The sequence below is a fragment of the Podarcis gaigeae genome, assembly GCF_964106915.1.
Source record: "Podarcis gaigeae genome assembly, chromosome: 8".
Classification (NCBI taxonomy): domain Eukaryota; kingdom Metazoa; phylum Chordata; class Lepidosauria; order Squamata; family Lacertidae; genus Podarcis; species Podarcis gaigeae.
The window spans coordinates 88,137,048-88,160,306 of record NC_139684.1 but is presented as its reverse complement, the minus strand read 5'-3'; the positions used below and the strand labels follow the sequence as shown (position 1 = coordinate 88,160,306).

At 49.6% G+C, this 23,259-nt stretch overlaps 1 long non-coding RNA gene across 1 annotated transcript; it reads right to left on the bottom strand.

Annotated features, from left to right (window-relative positions):
• Window positions 1–1,199: 1,199 nt before the first annotated feature.
• Window positions 1,200–9,262, bottom strand: LOC310851873. The gene is made up of 2 exons (XR_014567903.1): window positions 9,153–9,262; window positions 1,200–1,451 (listed from the first exon to the last, which is right to left on the bottom strand). It is a non-coding gene; the product is annotated as an uncharacterized lncRNA (long non-coding RNA).
• Window positions 9,263–23,259: the final 13,997 nt, after the last annotated feature.

The window sequence follows — 23,259 nt, the reverse complement described above, 5'->3', positions numbered from 1 at the left end:
GAAAGGGATCTCAGCTAGTGTTATGTGCTGAGCTGAATCCTAGAACAATAGGATCCAGAATGCAGCAGTCTGATTGGTCCACAGGAGCCACCCAATCCAGCTCCAGGAAGTGAATCAGCGACCTGATTGGCCTGTAGGAATAGCCAATCAGGGTGCTGGATGACGTGAATCAGCAACCTGGTTGGCCTGCAGGAGCAGCCCGGAATTAGCCAATCATGCGGGGCCCACTGTGTAAATAATGTATATATAGCTAGACATTTTGGGGAAAGTTTCATTCATTGCTACTATGAATTGAATAGGTAGAAGTAAAGGGACCCCTGACCATGAGGTCCAGTCGTGGCCGACTCTGGGGTTGCGGCGCTCAACTCGCTTTACTGGCCGAGGGAGCCGGTGTACAGCTTCTGGGTCATGTGGCCAGCATGACTAAGTCCGCTTCTGGCGAACCAGAGCAGCACACGGAAATGCCATTTACCTTCCTGCCGGAGCGGTATCTATTTCTCTGCTTGCACTTTGACGTGCTTTCGAACTGCTAGGTTGGCAGGAGCAGGGACCGAGCAACAGGAGCTCACCCTGTCACGGGGATTCGAACCGCCAACCTTCTGATCGGCAAGTCCTAGGTGTTAGGTTGTGGGTGAACATATCAGACGACACAGCGATTCTTCAAACAGCTCTTGTTTATTCACAGGTCAGAACGGAACTGAACTGAAGGGTTCAGCCAGACTGCTTATATAGCGCTTCATTACAACGTAACTGTAACAACTTTCTGTAACTATCCAATCACTGAACGTCACTTCGATCCCTTATTTGCATGTGTGGACCTGAACTATCTACAGTATCCCCCTGCTGGCCCAGGGTGAGAACTTCAGTACATAACACTAGGCTCTGTGGTTTAACACACAGTGCCACCCTATGAGCTGAATAAAGAGCATGAAATTCACACTCGAATATTTCAGATAGTGTTCAATCCCTTCCCCTGCTCTCGCACAATTTGAACAGGAGTTCACCCTGCATGCTCCAACTTTCAAAACCTGACACACACAAACAGCCACCAACTGAGCTGGCCGCTGTGCCCTTCCTGGCACTAAAGCCAGCCCTGCAGAATGGTTTAGAGGTTCCCGTTCAAGTCTGTAGTCCTCAGTGCTCGCCTGTACTTTCCAAAGCCGGAAAAGGCATCAAAGGATGCTGGGGGGTTTTTTGGGGGGGGGGTAGGTAGCAGTTGAGAGCTGGGATTCCTCCGCAAGCTGCCATCTCTGCGTTGGCAAGCCACTCATCGCTGGATCCAAATCGAACGAGACAGGCCAAAAGCCCCTCCGGGATGCTGAGTTTCTGACAGCTGCCAATCAATCACTCGAGCAGCTGCACCAAGATCTTCGGAGTCGCAAGCCGCTCCGTCCAATCGATGGCGCGCTAATTAAGACGCCGTGTTATCCATCTTCATCGGGGGCCAGCACCTGGTGCACAGACACAGATCCCTTCGTTAACAGCCTTGGGCCATCAGGAATTAATTTGCAGTGAGGGGTCTCCAGGCCTGGGACATCTGATGTGCAGCTAATCTCATGTCTCTCTCCCACCCTTGACTTGCCACCCTGCAATTTCCTACCACACTCCATCTCCTAGGAAAAGGTGCTTTCACATTCTAGCAACCCGTGCCTCTGTCCCGGGAGTCTTGCTTCTACCCCAAAGGGAAGAACTTCTGTACATGCTCTGACAAACTCAGACACAGGGGTTAGAGCAGAGGTCAGCAAACTTTTTCAGCAGGGGGTCGGTCCCTTGTCCCTCAGACCTTGTGGGGGGCCAGACTGTATTTTGGAGGGGGGGAATGAACAAATTCCTATGCCCCACAAATAACCCAGAGATGCATTTTAAATAAAAGCACACGTTCTACTGTTAACGGAGATATCTGAGGGCTCCCTTGGACAAAAAAACAAGGACACCAGCCAGGAATACCAGAGCAAAACAGCAGCCAGTAGGCTTGGTCGTGATTGAAGACTGTCGTGACAGGACTACCACCTGCCACCAGGTGGAACAAGATGGAAGCCCCGAACAAAAGAGAACCCAAACTTTTATTAGTTACTAATCCCCTAAACTACACCCCTAGAACTACAGTGGTGCCTCGCTAGACGAAATTAATCCGTTCCGCGATTCTCTTCGTCTAGCGGTTTTTTCGTCTTGCGAAGCAAGCCCATTGACAGCTTAGCGGATTAGTGTTAGAGCTGTCAAGCGGCTTCCAGCGATCAGCTGTTAAGCGGCTTATCAGCGGAACAGCTGATAAGCGGCTTAGCGGCTTAGGAAAAGGGCAAAAAAAGCAAAAAAAAAACCGCTGGGGGACGCAAGATTTTTTCGTCTTGTGAAGCAACCCCATAGGGAAATTCGTTTTGCGAAGCGCCTCCAAAACAGAAAAACCCTTTCGTCTAGCGGGTTTTTCGTCTTGCGAGGCGTTCGTCTTGCGGGGCACCACTGTACATCACAACTACATCATGACTACATCATTGACACATCACAAAAAGGAGGGGTTGAGGGAGGGGTTGTGGAGGTAACCTGAGTATCCGGTCACCTGGCCGGTTCCTCCTTTCCCCCTCCCCATGAGTACTTTCCAGGTGACAAAGGGGAGTTGGCAGTTTCCTGCCCCCAGAGGGAAGATCTGATCATTGTCCTTTGTTCCAGTCCCTGTTGAATCCACTCCCATATGCAAGTCCTTTGTCTCCTTGATGGTCTTCTGTCTGGGACCATCAAGGTTGTCATGCCAACTGGGCAGGGCTCCTGAGTAGGTATTGGTACGCTCAAAGGATTATGGCCACCCTGTATCAAACCATCCCCCTTTGATAGTCCTTCCTTCATGGAGTAAAATAAAAGTGGACCGGTGTAAATCCGATGTAGGGTTGATTTACTATGAATTTATAACAGAAACGTCGCGTATGTTGTGTGTGAGTGTCGTGTTTGTACAAACTGAATGATTGGGGGGGGGGGTTCCTGCAACACTACTCATGTAAAAACATGCCGATTCCCAGACCATCCGTGGACCGGATTGAGAGGGTGATTGGGCCGCATCCGGCCCACGGGCCTTAGTTTGCCTACCCATGGGTTAGAGCGTCGAGCAAGGTCCTGGAAGAGATATGGGTTCAAATCTCCCCCCTCGTGAACTTGGGCCAGCTGTTCGTTCGCTGCCCAAGCCTACCTTGCAGGACTGTGGTACATTTTAAATCATGGGTAGGCAAACTAAGGCCCGGGGGCCGGATCCGACCCAATCACCTGGAATTAAGATGAAGCATGCTGCCATGAGCTCCTAGAACAGTGGCACACCAGTGTAAAGATCCAGTTAATCTTTCAGAGATTAAAAGAAGAACAAGATTTGTATCTCCACTGGGCTTCATTTTTGCCTCCGCCAGATAGGGTTGCCAACTTTTGAATTGGCCTCTACGCCTATGCCTTTCATGATAGCTTTAATGTGGCTGTCTCTCTCTAAATAAGCAGGGAGACAAAATACAGCCTTATTTGAAGGTTTTGGTGCACAAGGGAAGGTGAATGCTATGTAACCTTGAACAAGATACCATGTAGCAAAACTGCGGTGGGTTTACAAAATTGAATGGTGGTGGTTTGGAGGGGGGGTCTGGGGATGCAGTGTCCCGTTTAACTGGAAACACAACCTTAATAAAAAAATATATATTCTGGTAACAGGCGAGTCCATCGCCTCTCGACGGCTCCTACTGCCAGAAAATTCTTTCTAATGTTTAGTTGACATCTTCTTTCTGGCCATTTGAATCCATTGGTTTGGGTCCCAGCGTCTGGAGCAGCAGAGGGGTTGGAATAGATGATGTCTTCGTGGTCACCATCTGTTGTAAACAAAATCTGGTCTTGTTCCTTATGGGGTATGCAAGAGCCCTTCTAGAGGCCTTTGTAGGTTCTCCATCGGTAGGAGAAAATAACAGAGGCCAGCCAGAGAATATTGAGAAGCAAAACAGCTAGTAAGCCTGGTCTTTATTGATCTGTTGCAACAGGGTGCTCCCCTCTCACGCAGGAAAGGAGGAGGACCCAGAACAAAGGTGTGCCTGCCCTTATATAAACATTTTGAAATTCCCTGCCCTGGAGACCACCCCCAGAAACATCATACCTACATCATAGAAAAGGCGGTCTACAACCGAAATCTGAGTGCTTTGTTTATCTTCTGTCTGCCGGGTTATCTGATTGCTTTTCCTGGTAGTCTGGCCATTCCTTTGAGATGGTAATCACCTAATTCCTGAGACAATGGGAAGTTTCCCTCACCCTCTCCCTCCTTGCAGAGAAACATTTGGTCAGTTTGGGAGTCTGTGCTGCTCCAGACATGTAGTTTATATATTTATGTATGTGTTTGCTTGTACATTTATGAACATTTATTATATATCTAAGACCTTAAAATTCTTATAACAATTCTCTTAGGGGTCCCTTCCAAACCTACGATTCCATGCTTCAATTAAAACAAGTGTGCATTTAAAAAAAATAAAATGATGCAAGCGAATCAGAACGAAAGCTCCTATGGAGGAGGCCCTGGTCGAAATTTCCCAGCCAGCCCCTAAAAGCTTGCAGTCTAATATCAGAAGGGGCCTGGAGACAACAAGCCTTGCCCTCACTGCCTCCTGTGGCAGGGAGTTCCATAGTTGCATCCCTGCCCTGCATGAAAAAATGGGTCTTGCACTGGATATTTTTAAGGTCAGAGGGCCATCTGTCAGGGATTGTTCAGCCGTGATTTCCTGCATTGAATGGGGTTGGACTACATGACCCTCGGGTGTCTCTCCCAACCCTACGATTCTGGGTTCTCATGAGGTTAAATCTCAGAGTGGCGAGACGGATGCCTCTCTCCTTCCCTGCTCTCATGCTGCTGTGCGGCACAAACCTTGCAATTTCACACACTGTGGCTGTGGAGATGCTTTTTGAACTGTTGATAACAAGCTGTAAGACCATTAGGGCTGCTTTTTTAAAAAATTGGGGGTGGGGGTGGAAAAACCAGAAGAAAGATTGGGAGCTTTTAAAGCTGCAGCCATGGAGGAAATTAGCACAGAGTTCGGGAGGTGATAAAGAGCCTTCAATAATTGGTATTAGTGGTGGTATTTGGAACACGAGCAATGTTGCATTGCGGTAAGTTAGAGGGTTGGACTAGGACCTGGGAGACCAGGGTTCGAATCCCCGCACATCCATGAAGCTGCCTGGATGACATTGTGCTTGGCACTGCCTCTCAACCTGGCTTACCTCACAGGGTTGTTGTAAACATAAATGATGATAATAATAATAATAATAATAATAATAATAATAATAATAGTTACAGATAGGTAGCCGTGTTGGTCTGCCATAGTCAAAACAAAAAAAATTCCTTCCAGTAGCACCTTAAAGACCAACTAAGTCAGTTCTTGGTATGAGCTTTCGTGTGCATGCACACTTCTTCAGATACCACTGAAGAAGAAGAAGGTATCTGAAGAAGTGTGCATGCACACGAAAGCTCATACCAAGAACTGACTTACCGTATTTTTCGCTCTATAGGACGCACCAGACCATAAGACGCACCTAGTTTTTGGAGGAGGAAAACAAGAAAAAAAATATTCTGAATCTCAGAAGCCAGAACAGCAAGAGGGATCGCTGTGCAGTGAAAGCAGTGATCCCTCTTGCTGTTCTGGCTTCTGGGATAGCTGCGCAGCCTACATTCGCTCTACAAGGTCTTTAAGGTGCTACTGGAAGGATTTTGTTTTTGTTTTTAATAATAATAATAATAATTTATTTGTACCCCGCCCATCTGGCTGGGTCTCCCCAGCCACTCTGGGCAGCTTCCAACAAAGATTAAAAATACATTAAAATGTCACACATTAAAAACTTCCCTAAACAGGGCTGCCTTCAAATGTCTTCCAAATGTCAGGTAGCTTTTTCTCTCTTTGACATCTGTTGGGAGGGCGTTCCACAGGGCGGGTGCCACCACTGAGAAGGCCCTCTGCCTGGTTCCCTGTAACTTTGCTTCTTGCAGGCAGGGAACCGCCAGAAGGCCCTCAGCGCTGGATCTCAGTGTCCGAGCAGAACGATGGGGGTGGAGACGCTCCTTCAGGTATACTGGGCCTTTGAGGCCGTTTAGGGCTTTAAAGGTCAGCACCAACACTTTGAATTGTGTTTGTAAACGTCATGGGAGCCAGTGTAGGTATTTCAAGATCGGTGTTATGTGGTCTCAGCAGTCGCTCCCAGTCACCAGTCTAGCTGCATTAGTTGTAGTTTCCGCGTCACCATCAAAGATAGCCCCACATAGAGCGCGTTGCAGTAGTCCAAGCGGGAGATAACCAGAGCATGCACCACTCTGGCCAGACAGTCTGCGGGCAGGGAGGGTCTCATCCTGTGTACCAGATGGCGCTGGTAGACAGCTGCCCTGGACACAATGGACCTGCGCCTCCATGGACAGCTGTAAGTCCAGAATTACTCCCAGGCTGCACACCTGGTCCTTCAGGGGCACAGTTGTCCCATTCAGGACCAGGGAATCCTCCACACCTGCCTGCCTCCTGTCCCTCAAGAACAGTACTTCTGTCTTGTCAAGATTCAGCCGCCATCCCTCCTCCATGGGGAGAACAATGGACTACACCTTAGAGAAAAAAGGTCGGCTAAAAATGCAATGAACGAATGAATGATAAATTAATACCACCCCTTGCTTCAGTTGTTGCCACAACCCATTCAGTTCCTGCAGCTTTTCTCAGGGATATGACCTGCCGAAAAATCAGCCAGTCAAACCTGCCCGGAGAACCTGGCTGGAGACATTAATTTTTATTTGTTCCATAACATTCATACACTGCTTGATTGTTTAAAAAATAAACCCTCAAAGCGGTTTACAGAGAACGTAAGACAATAAATTTATCTAAAAGAAAGATTAACAAGAATGACCTAAGACTTTTGAAAAGTTAAAATAACAAGAAAAGCAGATTAAAACTCATATCAACTCTCTAAATATCTGGGTGGGTTTCTCGAAACATACATGTTTTCAGCTGGCAGCATTTTTTTTAAAAAATAGACTTACTCCCAATCACTGGTTAAATTCCTTGAGAACAAGCTGGTCAAGGTAAAGGTAAAGGTACCCCTGCCCGTACGGGCCAGTCTTGCCAGACTCTGGGGTTGTGCGCCCATCTCACTCAAGAGGCCAGGGGCCAGCGCTGTCCGGAGACACTTCCGGGTCACGTGGCCAGCGTGACATCGCTGCTCTGGCGAGCCAGAGCCGCACACGGAAACGCCGTTTACCTTCCCGCTGGTAAGCGGTCCCTATTTATCTACTTGCACCCGGAGGTGCTTTCAAACTGCTAGGTTGGCAGGCGCTGGGACCGAGCAGCGGGAGCGCACCCCGCCGCAGGGATTCGAACCGCCAACCTTTCAATCGGCAAGTCCTAGGCGCTGAGGCTTTAACCCACAGCGCCACCTGCGTCCCTAAGCTGGTCAAACAGCAACAACAACATTCTTATAAAATCAGCCCATGAGTCCTGAATGTACACCCATTTTGCAAAAATGTACATAGCTCAGCAGTGGGGGCGGAGCAGGAAGCCAGGAGGAGGAGCCAGAGCCAATAGGAGGTGGAGCCAAATAATTCTAGTCCTGCCTCCAGGCTCCTCCCTGGCAGGTTCTTCAAGGACAAGGCTGAGACTAGGGAGATGTCTGCACCATCCACTTAAAGTGCTTTAAACATGCATGGCTTTCCCCAAAGAATTCTGGGAGCTGTAGTTTGCACAGGGTTCTGAGAGTAGTAGTAGTTGTTGTTGTTTAGTCGTTTAGTGGTGTCCGCCTCTTTGTGACCCCCTGGACCAGAGCACACCAGGCACTCCTGTCTTCCACTGCCTCCCGCAGTTTGGTCAAACTCATGCTGGTAGCTTCGAGAACACTGTCCCACCATCTCGTCCTCTATCGTCCCCTTCTCCTTGTGCCCTCCATCTTTCCCAACATCAGGGTCTTCTCATGAGGTGGCCAAAGTCTTGGAGCCTCAGCTTCAGGATCTGTCCTTCCAGGGAGCACTCAGGGCTGATTTCCTTCTGAATGGAGAAGTTTGGTCTTCTTGCAGTCCATGGGACTCTCAAGAGTCTCCTCCAGCACCAGAATTCAAAAGCATCCATTCTTTGGCGATCAGCCTTCTTTACGGTCCAGCTCTCACTTCCATACATCACTACTGGGAAAACCGTTAGGAGACCCCTATTCCCCTAGCAGAGCTACACTTCCCAGAAATGCTTTTGAAGAGGGACTCAAGCATTCGAAGCACTGTGATACCACTTTAAACAGGCACTGCTTCCCCAAATAAGTTCTGGGAGTTGTAGTTTGCTTAGGGCGCCAGCAGTTCTAGGTATTCTGCTCCTGGTGCTAAAATTCCAGGTGTGGAATTTCACAGGGTCTCCTGGAACAACTCTCAGCACCTTTAACAAACTTATGTTATAACTTATGTTAGAACCAGTGTGGTGTAGTGGTTAAGAGCGGTGGACTCATAATCTGGTGAACTGCGTTTGATTCCCTGATCCTCCACATGCAGCTGCTGGGTGACCTTGGGCCAGTCACACTTCTCTGAAGTCTCTCAGCCCCACTCACCCCACAGAGTGTTTGTTGTGGGGGAGGAAGGGAAAAGAGAATGTTAGCCGCTTTGAGACTCGTTAGGTAAAGGGACCCCTGACCGTTAGGTCCACTCGCAGAAGACTCTGGGGTTGCGGCGCTCATCTCGCTTTACTGGCCAAGGGAGCCGGCGTACAGCTTCTGGGTCATGTGGCCAACAGGACTAAGCCGCTTCTGGCAAACCAGAGCAGCGCATGAAAACGCCGTTTACCTTCCTGCCGGAGCGGTACCTATTTATCTACTTGCACTTTGATGTGCTTCCAAACTGCTAGGTTGGCAGGAGCAGGGACTGAGCAACGGGAGCTCACCTCGTCGCGGGGATTCGAACCGTCGACCTTCTGATCGGCAAGTCCTAGGCTCTGTGGTTTAACCCACAGCGCCACTCACATCCCTTGAAACTCCTTAGGGTAGTGATAAAGCGGGATATCAAACCCAATCTCTTCTATGTCCTCATGAAACCTACATGTCCAGTAGCAGTCTACCTGGATCCCTGGGTTCTTAGGGGGTATTTGGCCCCTGTGAGAACAGGATGCTGAACTAGATGGGCCTGATCCAGTCAACCCTCCTTCGGTCCTCACCTTTTCTCGCTTGCTCGCTCTCCTTCCTGACAAGGACTCTGCGCTTTTCTGACAAGGCGAAAGGTCAGCTGCCTGATTCGGTTTTCGCAGCGCGGAGAAATGGAGGAAAAGTGATGTGGCAGGTGGGGAGCTTGGATTCCCACCCCACCCTTTCTAACCCCCTGCAAGCACCCCACAACTCGCCAGCCTGCTCGGCTGATACTCCTCCTCCTCCTCCTCCTCTCTTTCCAGCCCCCCACCCAATCCAAGACCCTATCCCTTGAGCCCCAGAACGGCTGCAATTGTCTCCGCAGGGACGTTGTTATTGTTGTAGGGTTTCTCTCCCCCCCCCCGCCCGCCCTGGTCCCCGTGATGGGAGGAAAACTGGCGGGGTTGCCTAGCAACCCCCAGGCTCAGAGCTGGCAGCCGAATGTGGGTCAGCGCGGAGTGGCCGGGGAAAGCGCATCCCGCGGTTGCTAGGAAACCGCCGGGCGCTCCTGCATCCTTCCCGCCGCCAGAGGGGGGAGCAGGGCGAGGGAGGCCCCGGTAGGTCCACGTTGTGGGGCAAAGGAAGCCAGGTAGGGACCACCTTGGGCACCAGGGTGGGGTGGGGGGGGTGTCAGTTTATCATTTTGGGCAACTGCAAAGCGGGTACCAAAGTTGCTGATCCGAAGTTGCCATCCCCGTGCAAAAGTGAGTCGGGATAATTCTACGCATCATTTTCTGCCTCGCTCAAACACTTGTGTCGGGGATAAAATAAAAACAACCCGTATTTGCATTTTGCGCGTTTAGTTTTATTTCAGTCGTCGTGTCTTCTTTCCTTCTTGCGTGTTATTGAGGTGTATGTCCTTTCTTAAATGAATATTTTAAAAATAGATAAATTCAGAAGTTGGATGAAGGATGATTTAGCTGAGATTCCTTCCAATTCTACGATTCTATGAAGGGCAGGAGGGGCGCCAAGGAGGAAAGTTCTTTAAGGAAAGGCTGTGTTGTTTTCTTTATCTGTATTTTAATGGATTTGGGAGGTTTTTTATATTGCTTTAATTCTACTGCAGTTTAATTAGCATTTAACGGTTATCTTTTACATGGCGGTGGAGGTGTAGTGATTTAGAATGTCAGGCCAGGGACTCCGCTTTTTATTTTTATTTTTATCTAGAAGTACGTTTTTATTTGTCATTTTATTTGTTTTAATTTGTCTTTTTAGGGCAATATACAATGTGACAGTAGATGGCGATGGTGAGTCTTGTGGGAAATTCAATATACCCTTAAAAACGCTTTTTTTAAAAAAAAAGCATTTTCAGAACGTTTTTTATATGTACGTTTGTAGATTCCACCGAGGACCTGGGAGAGACCGGGGTCGAAATTCTCCCACTGAACCATGAAGCTCACCGGGTGTGACTTTCGGACCAGTCGCTGCCTCTCAACCTAGCCTACTTTGCAGGGTTGTTGTGGGAAATAAATGAGGACTATGAGCTTGGAGGTAGGGACGCGGGTGGCGCTGTGGGTTAAACCACAGAGCCTAGGACTTGCCGATCAGAAGGCTGGCAGTTCGAATCCGCGTGACAGGGTGAGCTCCCGTTGCTTGGTCCCTGCTCCTGCCAACCTAACAGTTCAAAAGCACGAATCGCAAGTAGATAAATAGGTACCGCTCTGGCAGGAAGGTAAACGGCGTTTCCGTGCACTGCTCTGGTTCGCCAGAAGCGGCTTAATCCTGCTGGCCACATGACCCAGAAGCTGTACGCCAGCTCCCTAGGCCAGTAAAGCGAGATGAGCGCCGCAACCCCAGAGTCGGCCACGACTGGACCTAATGGTCAGGGGTCCCTTTACCTTTACCTAACTTTCAGATTGGGAAAGGTTATGGAAATGTGATTTGAAATTCCCGGCACATTGTACGCTGAAAGGAAACTATATGAAAATGATGTGCCGGTGGTATTTGACTCTTAGTAAGGTGGGGCACGGGTGGGGCTGTGGGTTAAACCACAGAGCCTAGGACTTGCCGATCAGAAGGTTGGAGGTTCGAATCCCCGCAACGGGGTCAGCTCCCGTTGCTCGGTCCCTGCTCCTGCCAACCTAGCAGTTCGAAAGCACGTCAAGTGCAAGTAGATAAATAGGTACCGCTCCAGCGGGAAGGTAAACAGCGGTTCCGTGTGCTGCTCTGGTTCGCCAGAAGCGGCTTAGTCATGTTGGCCACATGACCCGGAAAAACTGTCTCCCTCGGCCAGTAAAGCGAGATGAGCGTCGCAACCCCAGAGTCATCCGTGACTGGACCTAACGGTCAGGGGTCCCTTTACCTTAGGAGCTTGGAGAGTCCAGACTTCAAATTCCCTCGTCCAACCATGGAAGGGCAGACCTGGAGCTGGGGCTACTGAGCATGCACAGAGTGCCTTCCCACAGTAGTCCAACACAGCAAAGACAGCCAGGGTTAGAGAAATACACTGATTCCTGGAAGACCTCACACCTCTGCGCCGCCCCCCACAAAAAAATCACCTTTCATTTTGGAAATTAATAGCATTCAGGAATATTTTTCTTCCATGGTCTTCCAGGACATCCTCTCACCTCCCCCTACTTGAGAGTAGGAATTGGGGGGGGGGGAGCATGAGGGGACGAAATGTACCAGACAAGGGGCTGCGTTGTGAGTCTGAATTCGACAGCTGTGTCTCCTTCTCCCTCTGAGCACCTTAACAGATATTTTCATCAGCGTCTCCATGGCAACCGGCAGCACTCACATCTTCCATGACATTGCAGTTTCTTGTGCCCATGCTTCCTTGGAGAGGGGCTGCGGGGATAGGGGGGGGCGAAGTGTCTGGGGGATGGGGACTCCTGAATCCAATCACAGAATCGGGGAATTGTAGAGTCAGAAGGGGACCCCTGAGGGTCATCTAGTCCAACCCCCTGCAATGCAGGGATTGCCACTCAAGAATCCCTGACAGGCGACCTTCCAACTTGGATTGGCACAGCAGTTTCCTATTGCCTTATGGCTCTGGGGAGACATGCCAACCGGAGCTGACAGAAGTACTGTTTTGGGGGGACAGGGGGCGGGCAGGTTTGGGGGACTCCCTGGTCCTGAATGGGGTAACTGTGCCCCTGAAGGACCAGGTGCGGCTTAGTCATGTTGGCCACATGACTAAGCCTGGGAGTCATTTTGGACTCACAGCTGTCCACGGAGGCGCAGGTCAGTTCTGTGTCCAGGGCAGCTGTTTACCAGCTCCATCTGATACGCAGGATGAGACCCTCCCTGCCCGCAGACTGTCTCACCAGAGTGGTGCATGCTCTGGTTATCTCCCGCTTGGACTACTGCCATGTTCTCTATGTGAGGCTACCTTTGAAGGTGACCCGGAAACTACAACTAATCCAGAATGTGGCAGCTAGACTGGTGACGGGGAGCGGCCGCCAAGACCATATAACACCGGACTTGAAAGACCTACATTGGCTCCCAGACCGTTTCCGAGCACAATTCAAGTGTTGGTGCTGACCTTGAAAGCCCTAAACGGCCTCAGTCCTGTATACCTGAAGGAGCGTCTCCACCCCCATCGTTCAGCCCAGACACTGAGGTCCAGCGCCGAGGGCCTTCTGGCGGTTCCCTCCCTGTGAGAAGTGAGGTTACAGGGAACCAGGCAGAGGGCCTTCTCGGTAGTGGCGCCCACCCTGTGGAACACCCTCCCATCAGATGTCAAGGAAATAAACAACTATCTGACTTTTAGAAGGCATCTGAAGGCAGCCCTGGTTAGGGAAGCTTTTAATGTTTGATGTTTTATTGTGTTTTTAATATTCTGTTGGGAGCCGCCCAGAGTGGCTCGAGAGGCCTAACCCGGAAGTAGCATCCCGGGTGGTGAAACCCGGAAGTAGCGTGCTCTGTTACTTCCAGGTTGCCACGGAGCACAACCTGAAAGCGCTCAACCTGAAGCACAGTCAACCCGAGGTATGACTGTATATAGACGGCATAATTGGAAGTAATCACTTGCGGGCAGTGACTTTCCAGGGGGTTGGTCTAGATGACCTTTGGAGGTCCCTTCCAACTCTACACTTCTACGATTCCACTGGCAAGACCCAGCCGTAAGTGCAGCTCCGGGGTGTGGGGAGCACTTACAGTCTGCCCTGTCTACGCCCTGCTGCTTCCACAGGCTTTCCGAGTGTCCGAGGAGAACCATAGCGCCGTCAGAATCAGGGCGCCCATGAGCTCGCTAAGCAGCCTTTCCTTTGCTGAAAAATGCTTCCCCTGATGGGGAGAGATAGACGAGGCCCGGAGCAGACGGGGAAACTATTGCACGCCTCTCGCTGGCAACTTGGAGGCGGCTGGCTCACTGACAGCCCAAATCTCGACACTTTCACGCAGGCTCAAGTGCTCCTATTATTGGACCCTGACGTCTCCCACCTCCCGTTTGCCAAGCCCAGGTGTTGATTTATTCCAGCATGAATCCAGCCTTGAAAACGGCGTATCCTGGCTCACGCCGGAGTTCAGCTAAACGGAAATCCATATAGCTATTTTGCAAGCCGAAAACTGACCCCGCCGTGGCGCTTGAGAGCTGGAGAAGCAACGGTTTAGTGAATCTGTTTGACCCAGAAGGTGGGAAGAAAATTCTGAGGTCAAGTGTGCACAGACGGCGGCTTTTGAAACCTCACCGATGTAGAGCACTGGCTTCAGTCAATGGATTAACAAGGCCTCCCTGGTCTTTGGGCTCGGCGGCGGAGATTACAGAAATGTTTATGAGCATCCCAACTTCTCGGAAAGAAGGTCGCTTTTTTAATAAGAAGGAAAAACTGTCAGCACACACAAGTTGGAGAGGCAGAAGGACAGGAACGCAGTCGGTAGAGAAGGGAGCAGGTCGTGTGTTGTGTGAGCAGCTCGCACCTTGATGCATCAGTCAAGGTGGTAATAAAAGTGTTGGGATTGAGGGGTCAGTCTGGATGGCCCCCCGGGGTCCCTTCCCGACCTGCAACCCTGTTGGTGGTGAGGTTAGAATCTACAAGAGGAAACCTGGCGAAGCGGTTGTGATAAGAATTTTAAAGTCTTAGATATATAATAAATGCTCACAAATGTACCAACCAAGCGCGTACATAGATCAGCACAGGAAGACCGACCTGAAACCAATTTTGATTCCCAAACTGACCAAATGTTTTCTCTGCAAGGAAAATGGAAAAGCCTCCCCATTGTCTTTTCCTTCACAAATCCTGTCTTAAGGGTATGTCTATATATGAATAGGGTGAGCCTGTGACCTGGCCCAGGAACTAAGTATTTATCATTACAAAAGACTGGCCAGGCTCTCCAGGGTATCCAATCAAGTGAGCATTAACAGGTAACCTGCCAGACAGGAGGTAAACAAAGCATTCAGATTTCTGCTGTAGACCGCCCTTTCTGTGATGTAGGTATGATGTATGGAGGGGTGGTCTGGAGCTCCAGGGCAGGGAATTTAAAATGTCTATATAAGGGCAGACATACGTTTGTTCTGGATCCTCCTCCTTTCCTGCGTGTGAGGGGAGCACCCTGTTGCAACAGATCAATAAAGATCAGGCTTACTAGCTCCTCTGCTTCTCAATATTCTCTGCTTGGCCTCTGTTCTTTTCTCCTACCAATAGGGAACCTACCGTACGTAAGGACTCTGTATGGGCTCTTGCATACCCCATAAGCGAAAAAGGGCAGATTATGTTTACAACGGAAAGGGGACGCGGGTGGCGCTGTGGGTAAAAGCCTCAGCGCCTAGGGCTTGCCGATCGAAAGGTCGGCGGTTCGAATCCCCGCGGCGGGGTGCGCTCCCGCTGCTCGGTCCCAGCGCCTGCCAACCTAGCAGTTCGAAAGCACCTCCGGGTGCAAGTAGATAAATAGGGACCGCTTACCAGCGGGAAGGTAAACGGCGTTTCCGTGTGCGGCTCTGGCTCGCCAGATGCAGCTTTGTCACGCTGGCCACGTGACCCGGAAGTGTCTCCGGACAGCGCTGGCCCCATGCCTCTTGAGTGAGATGGGCGCACAACCCCAGAGTCTGTCAAGACTGGCCCGTACGGGCAGGGGTACCTTTACCTTTACCTTTATGTTTACAACACGGTCAGACTGGTTGCTTTATGAAGAGACTGCTGGATCAGGCCAATGGCTCACCCAGTCCAACATCAGTGTCAAGCAGATACCCAACAGGAAAACCGAAATCAGGATCTGAGCACAACAGTAATAATCTTCCCACCTCTGGTTTCAAGGCCAACAACTTGGAAGGCTTTAAAAGAGGAATGGAAAAGTTCATTTAGGAGGCTATCTAAGGCTACCACACACACACCCCTTATCCAATGAAAATAGGGGCATCCTATTTAATAATAATATGGGACGTGGGTGGCGCTGTGGGTAAAACCTCAGCGCCTAGGACTTGCCGATCGCATGGTCGGTGGTTCGAAATCCCGCGGAGGGGTGCGCTCCCATCGTTCGGTCCCAGTGCCTGCCAACCCAGCAGTTCGAAAGCACCTCCAGGTGCAAGTAGATAAATAGGTACCGCTTCTAGCGGGAAGGTAAACGGCGTTCTGTGTGCTGCGCTGGCTCGCCAGATGCAGCTTGTCACACTGGCCTGGTGACCCGGAAGTGTCTGCGGACAGCGCTGGCTCCCGGCCTCTAGAGTGAAATGAGCGCACAACCCTAGAGTCTGGCAAGACTGGCCCGTACGGGCAGGGGTACCTTTACCTTTATTTAATAATAATAATAATAATTTTGTTGTTTAGTGGTGTCCGACTCTTCGTGACCCCCTGGACCAGAGCACGCCAGGCACTCCTGTCTTCCACTGCCTCCAGCAGTTTGGTCAAACTCATGTTTGTAGCATTGAGAACACTGTCCCACCATCTCGTCCTCCGTCGTCCCCTTCTCCTTCTGCCCTCCATCTTTCCCAACATCAGGGGCTTTTCCAGGGAGTCTTCTCTTCTCCTGAGGTGGCCAAAGTCTTGGAGCCTCAGCTTCAGGATCTGTCCTTCCAGTGAGCACTCAGGGCTGATTTCCTTCCGAATGGAGAGGTCTGTTCTTCTTGCAGTCCATGGGACTCTCAAGAGTCTCCTCCAGCACCAGAATTCAAAAGCATCCATTCTTCGGCGATCAGCCTTCTTGATGGTCCAGCTCTCACTTCCATATATCACTACTGGGAAAACCAGAGCTTGAACTATGCGGACCTTTGCTGGCAAGGTGATGTCTCTGCTTTTTAAGATGCTGTCTAGGTTTGTCATTGCAAACGTGATTGCAAAGGTGATGTCTCTGCTAATAATATAATAATTATATTATTATATAATAGCAGTATTAGTAGTAGTAGTACAGCAACACCCTGCCCATCTGACTGTGTGGCCCCAGCCACTCTGAGCGGCTTCCAACATATATATAAAATCGTAGTAAAAGCTTCCCTGTGTCTTCTAAAGGTTGTACAGTGACTTATCTCCTTGGCTCGGGGCTCGCATAACAACTCCATGCCCTTCAACATTTCTCTCGTGAAAATAGGGATCTCGCCGCCCCCACAGTGCCCACCTCTTTCCCCTTCCACAAGAAAGGATCGCTCTCTCGCTCGCCGCGTCCTTCAGGAAATACGCCAAACTTCCAACACAGAGAAAACAGTTGTAAATAATCCTGCAGGTCTGGAAAAATAAACTGCACCAGTAAATCTGCCCGTCCGGGAGTCTATCGATGCTCACCTCTTTTTTTCCCCTGTCACAGACAGTAAATCATATTGACAGCTGAATAATAAGCAGCCGAGCGGCTATTAATGCAGACTGATAATTATTTGCTGCAAAAAACACACACACACAAAAACCCCAATTACGCTTGATTGCTATGGGCTTTTTTTTAAAAAAAGAAGGTGGGCGGTGATCAATCATTTTTCCTTTTCAAATGAACAAAGGAGGGGTCAGGTGCCCGCCTCTGCGCCAAGGTAGGTTCGCGACCCGTTGTTTATTGGGTGGGATGCTGAGTATATAGAGCCTGTACCACAGGGAGGAGAGGGAAATGGAGAAGGGCAATGACAGCCCTCTGTGAAAGGGGGTTGGGCTGGATGACCTTTGGGGGTCCCTTTCCAACTCTACAATTCTTGGAATACACTCACGAGCAACATTTCTACCCACTTCAAGTTCTGCACGATTCGATTAGAGCTCATCCAGACATTTGGAAGCCGGGTTTAAAAGGGATTGTTCTGTGGCCCTGTCCTCAGCGACAAAGCTCCCAGCATGCTCGGTTTGGGTTCCCACCCATCGGCATGGCTCACTCACTTGAGCCCGTAGCCGTCAACTTACAGATTTGAAAATAAGGGACCAGCAGCCTCGAGAATAAGGGATCAGCAGCCAAAATAAGGGATTTTCTGGCCAGAGGTATGTTCAACCTCTGAGCCCCTCCGAGCCAAAGGCAGAAAGACCGGCCAGCAGCCAAACGAAGCCTCAAGCAGTGGTTCCCACAGCGCAGCAACCCGGCAAAGGGGATGCAGCAAGGAAAACCACCGTCACCTCTCCGCTGGGAAGCGCTGAGCAAAGGCGAGTCCCCAGGCAACGTGGCCGATTTGGTTGGCACAAGGCATGCAAGCTCCACCCCCCAGTCGTTCTGAGACTCCTTATTGGGTGAGCAACGCAGCCAAGCAACACAGTTGGAGCCTCCCTCCTCCCTGGCCGGCAGGGAGGGAGGGAGGGAGAGGAGCTGCTTCCTTTGAAACCCGGGAAATTTAAGGGACATCATCGATAAGGGACAGTAGCTGGACACTGCGCTGGGATAAGGGACTTTCCCGCCAAATAAGGGACGGTTGACAGCTATGCTTGAGCCACCAAGATCCACTTGCACCTGGCTGCTGGATTAGGGCAGTGGTCCTTCCTGTTCTCACAACAGCCAACCAGGTGCCCCAATGGTAGGGTAGCCATACGTCCGGGATTTCCTGGACACGTTCTGTTTTGGGGGCGCAGCGTTCCCCTCTGGGTGGATTTTTGCAATTTACATGAAATGTCCGGAGGCTGTTATTTTTTATTTGGGGGGGAGGGGATTATGTGCTTTGGAATATGGCAACCCTAAAATGGGAAACCAGCAAGCATGACCCAAGCACAAGAATGACTCTCCCCTCCTGTGGTTATCTATTGTTTGTAAGCAGCTTTGGAATTATTATTATTATTATTATTATTATTATTATTATTATTATTATTATTATTACCCCGCCCATCAGGCGCGAGGCAGTGGAAGACAGGAGTGCCTGGCATGCTCTGGTCCATGGGGTCGTGAAGAGTTGGACACAACTAAACAACAACAACAATATCTATATATCTATATCTATCTATTTATCTGTCTATAGATATATCTATATATTTCAAATACAGTGGTACCTCTGGTTACGAACGCAATCTGTTCCGGAGGCCCGTTCGCAACATGAAAAGAGCGGAACCTGAAGAGCTGTATCTGTGCAGGCGCACGGTGCAATCTGGCGCTTGTGCGCATGCGCAAAGTGTGATTTAGCGCTTCTGCACATGCGCAAGCGGCGAGACCCGGAAGTAACCCTTTCCAGTACTTCTGGGTTGCCGCGAGACATAACCTGAAAGAACGTAACATGAAGCAAACGTAACATGAGGTATGACTTTTGACCCATAGAACAAATCTGTTGCCAACTTCCCAATCACACACAAACACGTTTAGCACCTGCCTCTCCAAAGCAAGCTGCCTCAGAAGGCAGCGGCCTCACCTTTACTGGAAAAATGTAAAGAGAGCTTGGATGACCACTTGTCAGAGATTCCTGCATTGCAGGTGTTATGTACTGAAGTTCTCACCCTGGGCCAGCAGGGGGATACTGTAGGTAGTTTTCACTCAGGTCCACATATGCAAATAAGGGATTGAAAGTGACGTTCAGTGATTGGATAGTTACAGAAAGCGGTTACTGTTGCGTTGTAGCGGAGCTCTATATAAGGAGGCTGGCTGAACCCTTCAGTCCAGTTCTGTTCTGGCCTGTGAATAAACAAGAGCTGTCTGAAGAATCGCTGTGTCGTCTGATATGTTCACCCACAACTTGACAGCAGGGGGTTGGACTAGATGACCCCCGGGTCCCTTCCAACCCTACAATTCTAGGATTCTAGTGTTGGCAAAGCTGGCCGCATTTCAACGCAGCCCCTGCCCCCTCTCTCCCACCAAAAAGTAAAATCCCTTTTCCTACTCCAAATGCATAATTCCTCCTGCTCTCTTGGCAGCTTGATGAATAGGGGTCTTTAGGACCTGACCTTCCCTCTATTTTTGCGGAAAGGACTCTTTCCTCAGATGCTCATCTGGGGTGGCAGGGCCATTTGCAGAGAACCTGTCCCTCGGGGGGGGGGGGGCAAAGAGAGAAGATGCTTCCATGATGTGGAGAGGGAGCTGGGCTGCACAACTGCAGGGAGACAGGAGTTGTAGCAAACCGCAAAGCGGAGGCGTTTGAGGCAGGAGAAATGGACCCGGAAGCAAAGTGGCGAATAAATTGTCCGCTGAGTCCTCTCCATCTCACAGGCTCCAACCAAATACGCACAAATTGTCTGGGGTTGTGCTCTCAGCTTGAGAGGAAACAGAGGCTCAGACATTGGAAAATGTGGCGGTGCCAATTTATAGCTCACCTTTTTCTGCAAATAGCTCAAAGCAGCAGACAGGGTCCACCGCCTCCCCATTTTTACCCTCCAAAGCAGCCCTGTGAGGCAGATTGGGCTGAGAGGCAGCAACTGGGCCTTCAAGGCCACCTGGAGAGCTTCATGGCTGTTGTGATTCCTGCATTTCAGGGGGTTGGACTAGATGGCCTTTGGGGGTCCCCTCCCAACTCTGCAATTATATGATTCTATAACATAACTGGTAGGAGCTGGCGTCTGCATGCAGAAGGGAGGTTGCCGTTCAGCCACAACAGCTTCTAGGACCCACGCACCTATTGAGCCGCCTCTCTTGGTCTGCCCCGTGGAGGACCTTAAAGTCCACAAATGACAACATTTTGGAGGTCCCAAGGTGGTTAGATTGGTCTCAACTAGGGCCAGGGCCTTTTCAGCACTGGCCCCGACTTGGTGGAACGCTCTGTCCCAAGCAGTGGCGTAGCGTGGGTTGTCAGCACCCGGGGCAAGGCAAGTAATTTGCACCCCCTAACCCGTGGATTTGCGCACCCTAACCCTAACCCCCAGATGTTGCGCCCGGTGTGGCAGGCCCCCCCTGCACCCCCCACGCTACGCCACTGGTCCCAAGAGACCAGGGTCCTGTGGGACTTTTCCGCAGGGCCTGCAAGACAGAGCTGTTCCGCCTGGCCTTTGGTTTGGACTCAGTCTGACCCTTATGTTTCCCTCCCCTTAGGGTTTTGATCTATGGGCTACTTTTAAAATGAGGCTGCATTTCAGTACTGGCCCCGATGTGGTGGAACACTCTGTCACAAGAGACTAGGGCCCTCTGGGACGTGACATCTTTCTTGACATCTGGGTTGGACTCAGTCTGACCCTTATGTTTCCCTCCCCTTATGGTTTTGATATATAAGACTGCATTTAAAATTGCATTTTAACCTGTATTTTAAATTATTATGTTTTTATTGTAATTGTATTGGTGTTAGCCGCCCTGAGCCCGGCTCTGGCTGGGGAGGGCTGGGGAGTACAAATAAGAATAATAATTATTATTAATTATTCTCCGATTTGCAAATGTGCCCTTGTGAGCCCAGCAAAGGCAAGCAATCCAAATATTTTGATTCAGACCTCCAGCGTAAGAAAGAGTCCACCTTCGCATGGTTTGTGCGTGTTTTATGCAACGCTAAGGCTTTGGGGTGTGAGAACTCAGGGATGCTTCTGACCATGTGCAAAGCGCTTCTCCTGTACACTGAGAGTAATGGGAAGATTTGTTGTATTTTTCTTTGTTTTTTTATTTTTGCTTAATGGATTTTAATTCTCTGTTCTTTCTTTATTTTTATTTTTTCCTTTTTGTATTTTATCTTATTTTTGTTTAAAATGATGTTTTTTGTTTTCTCTTTTTGTACCTCTAAAAATTTTAATAAATATCTTATAAAAGAGAGAGAGAGAGAAAGAGAGAGAGAGAGAGAGAGAGAGAGAGAGAGAGAGAGAGAGAAACTGCACCCAGAGCCAGAATCTGGAAATCTGGAAAGAAGTCTTTCATTCAGAGCCTTTGAAGGAGAAATGTGCTCAGAGGGAAGAAGAGTTAACAGAAGATCTAAGTTCCTCTAAGGTCTCAGGTTCCGCAAAGCCGCTGGACTCCCAATTTGAGCCTGAGCTGGCAAGCCCAGCATAGTTTATTGTCTTCCTTGGTCCTTTGGATTTATATTCCAGCTGCCAAATACAATGATTTTTCAGCTGTAATTCCTGCATTGCACGGGGTTGGACTAGATGACCCTTGGGTACCTTCTGACTCTTCAGTTCTGTGATTCTATACAAATGCACCTGGGTAGTGGGAATTCTCTGCCTCCGGGGTCTTTTTCTCCCCTGAAAGTAGGTCAAAAGCTTGCAGGGCAGCCGGGACATCGCCAGCCAGTTGCAGATCGCCACCACGAGCCACTCAGTGACCTGAATTTAAATGACAGGTGTCGGGGAAAGTGAGGGCTCAGTCTGATGATGGCAAGATCTGAGGGCGAAGGAGGAGATAAGAGAAACTAAACCAGGCCAGGCACTTTGGAGAGACGCAATCGTGGCAGAATTTGTCCTCTTTCTTTTGTTGCAGGAATTTATATATAGGTTGGGGGGGTTGCCCCTCCAGCAGATATCATGCCATTGCAGCCCACTACTAAAATCAGCACAATCTCTTTTGTGATTTGTCCCCACAAAACACTTGGTCACAGTTTCTTCCTATCTATTCAAAGGGCCTTTGCTGCATGATACCAAATGTAAGAATTCATTGATAAATGCATCTATGTACTGGCTCACTGGAAATTCATATATACATGTGAGCTCAGCTCCTCAGCAGCCCCTCTGCCTGAATGAATCCCTGGCATCCTGATACCTGAGTGCCAGACAGGTAGCCATTCCAGAAAGAACAAACCCAGATGAAGACAAAAGGGTTTGATGAACTTGGCTGGGAAACAGGGAAATGTAAAGATCTCTTTTGTTACACTTGATGGGTGTTTGGTGGAGGGCAAGAGGAACCATGGGGCAGGGTCCAGTATGCTCAGATTACTGCCACCAGACCTCCCCTTTCATGATGTAACCATGATGTAGTTGGGGGGGTGTAACATGGGGATTAGTAAAGGTAAAGTGACCCCTGACCATTAGGTCCAGTCGTGACCTAATGCTTTATTGGCCGAGGGAGCCAGCATACAACTTCTGGGTCATGTGGCCAGCATGACCAAGCCGCTTCTGGCGAACCAGAGCAGCGCACGGAAACATCGTTTACCTTCCCGCCAGAGTGGTACCTATTTATCTACTTGCACTTTGACTTGCTTTCAAACTGCTAGGTTGGCAGGAGCAGGGACCGAGCAACAGGAGCTCTCCTTGTTGCGGGGATTCGAACCGCCGACCTTCTGATCAGCAAGTCCTAGGCTCTGTGGTTTAACCCACAGTGCCACCCACGTCCCTAAAACATGGGGATTAGCAGCTAATAAAAGTTTGGGTTTTCTTTTGTTCGGGGCTTCCATCTTGTTCCACCTTGTGGCAGGTGGGAATCCTGTTGTGACAGTCTTCAATCAAGACCAAGCCTACTTGTATTCCTGGCTGGTGTCCTTGTTTTTTGTCCGAGGGAGCCCTCAGATTTCTCCGTTAACACATTCTAGAAACTGGAGTTTGGTTTGAAGAAGGAATCCGTTCATTTGTAGCCAGCCAGCCTTCCCCAGAAATTTTGGAGCTGAAAGGGAACCCAAAGGTCATTTAGCCCAACCCGCCTGCAATGCAGCACCCTCTTCTTCCAGTGGCCAACCAGCTTGCCAACCCAGCAAGCAGGATTCGACCACAAGAGCCCTTCCTGTTGTGGCATTTGAATATAGACTGCATTTTTAATCAAGACTTATATTGGCTTATATCTTGATCAGGTTCCTAAATTAAATGGGCTTAGATTTTCAAATGTTTCATGCCAGGCAGAAAGAACCTTGGCAAGAGGTTTTTCTCCTAAGACAAGGGGGCCCCACTGATTTATAGCAGAAAAACAATTCTCAAAGTCATAAAAAGGGAGAATTACATATGCTGCCCTTGCAGACTGAGAAAACACAATTAAAGGCAAGGGTAAATAGTAAAATAA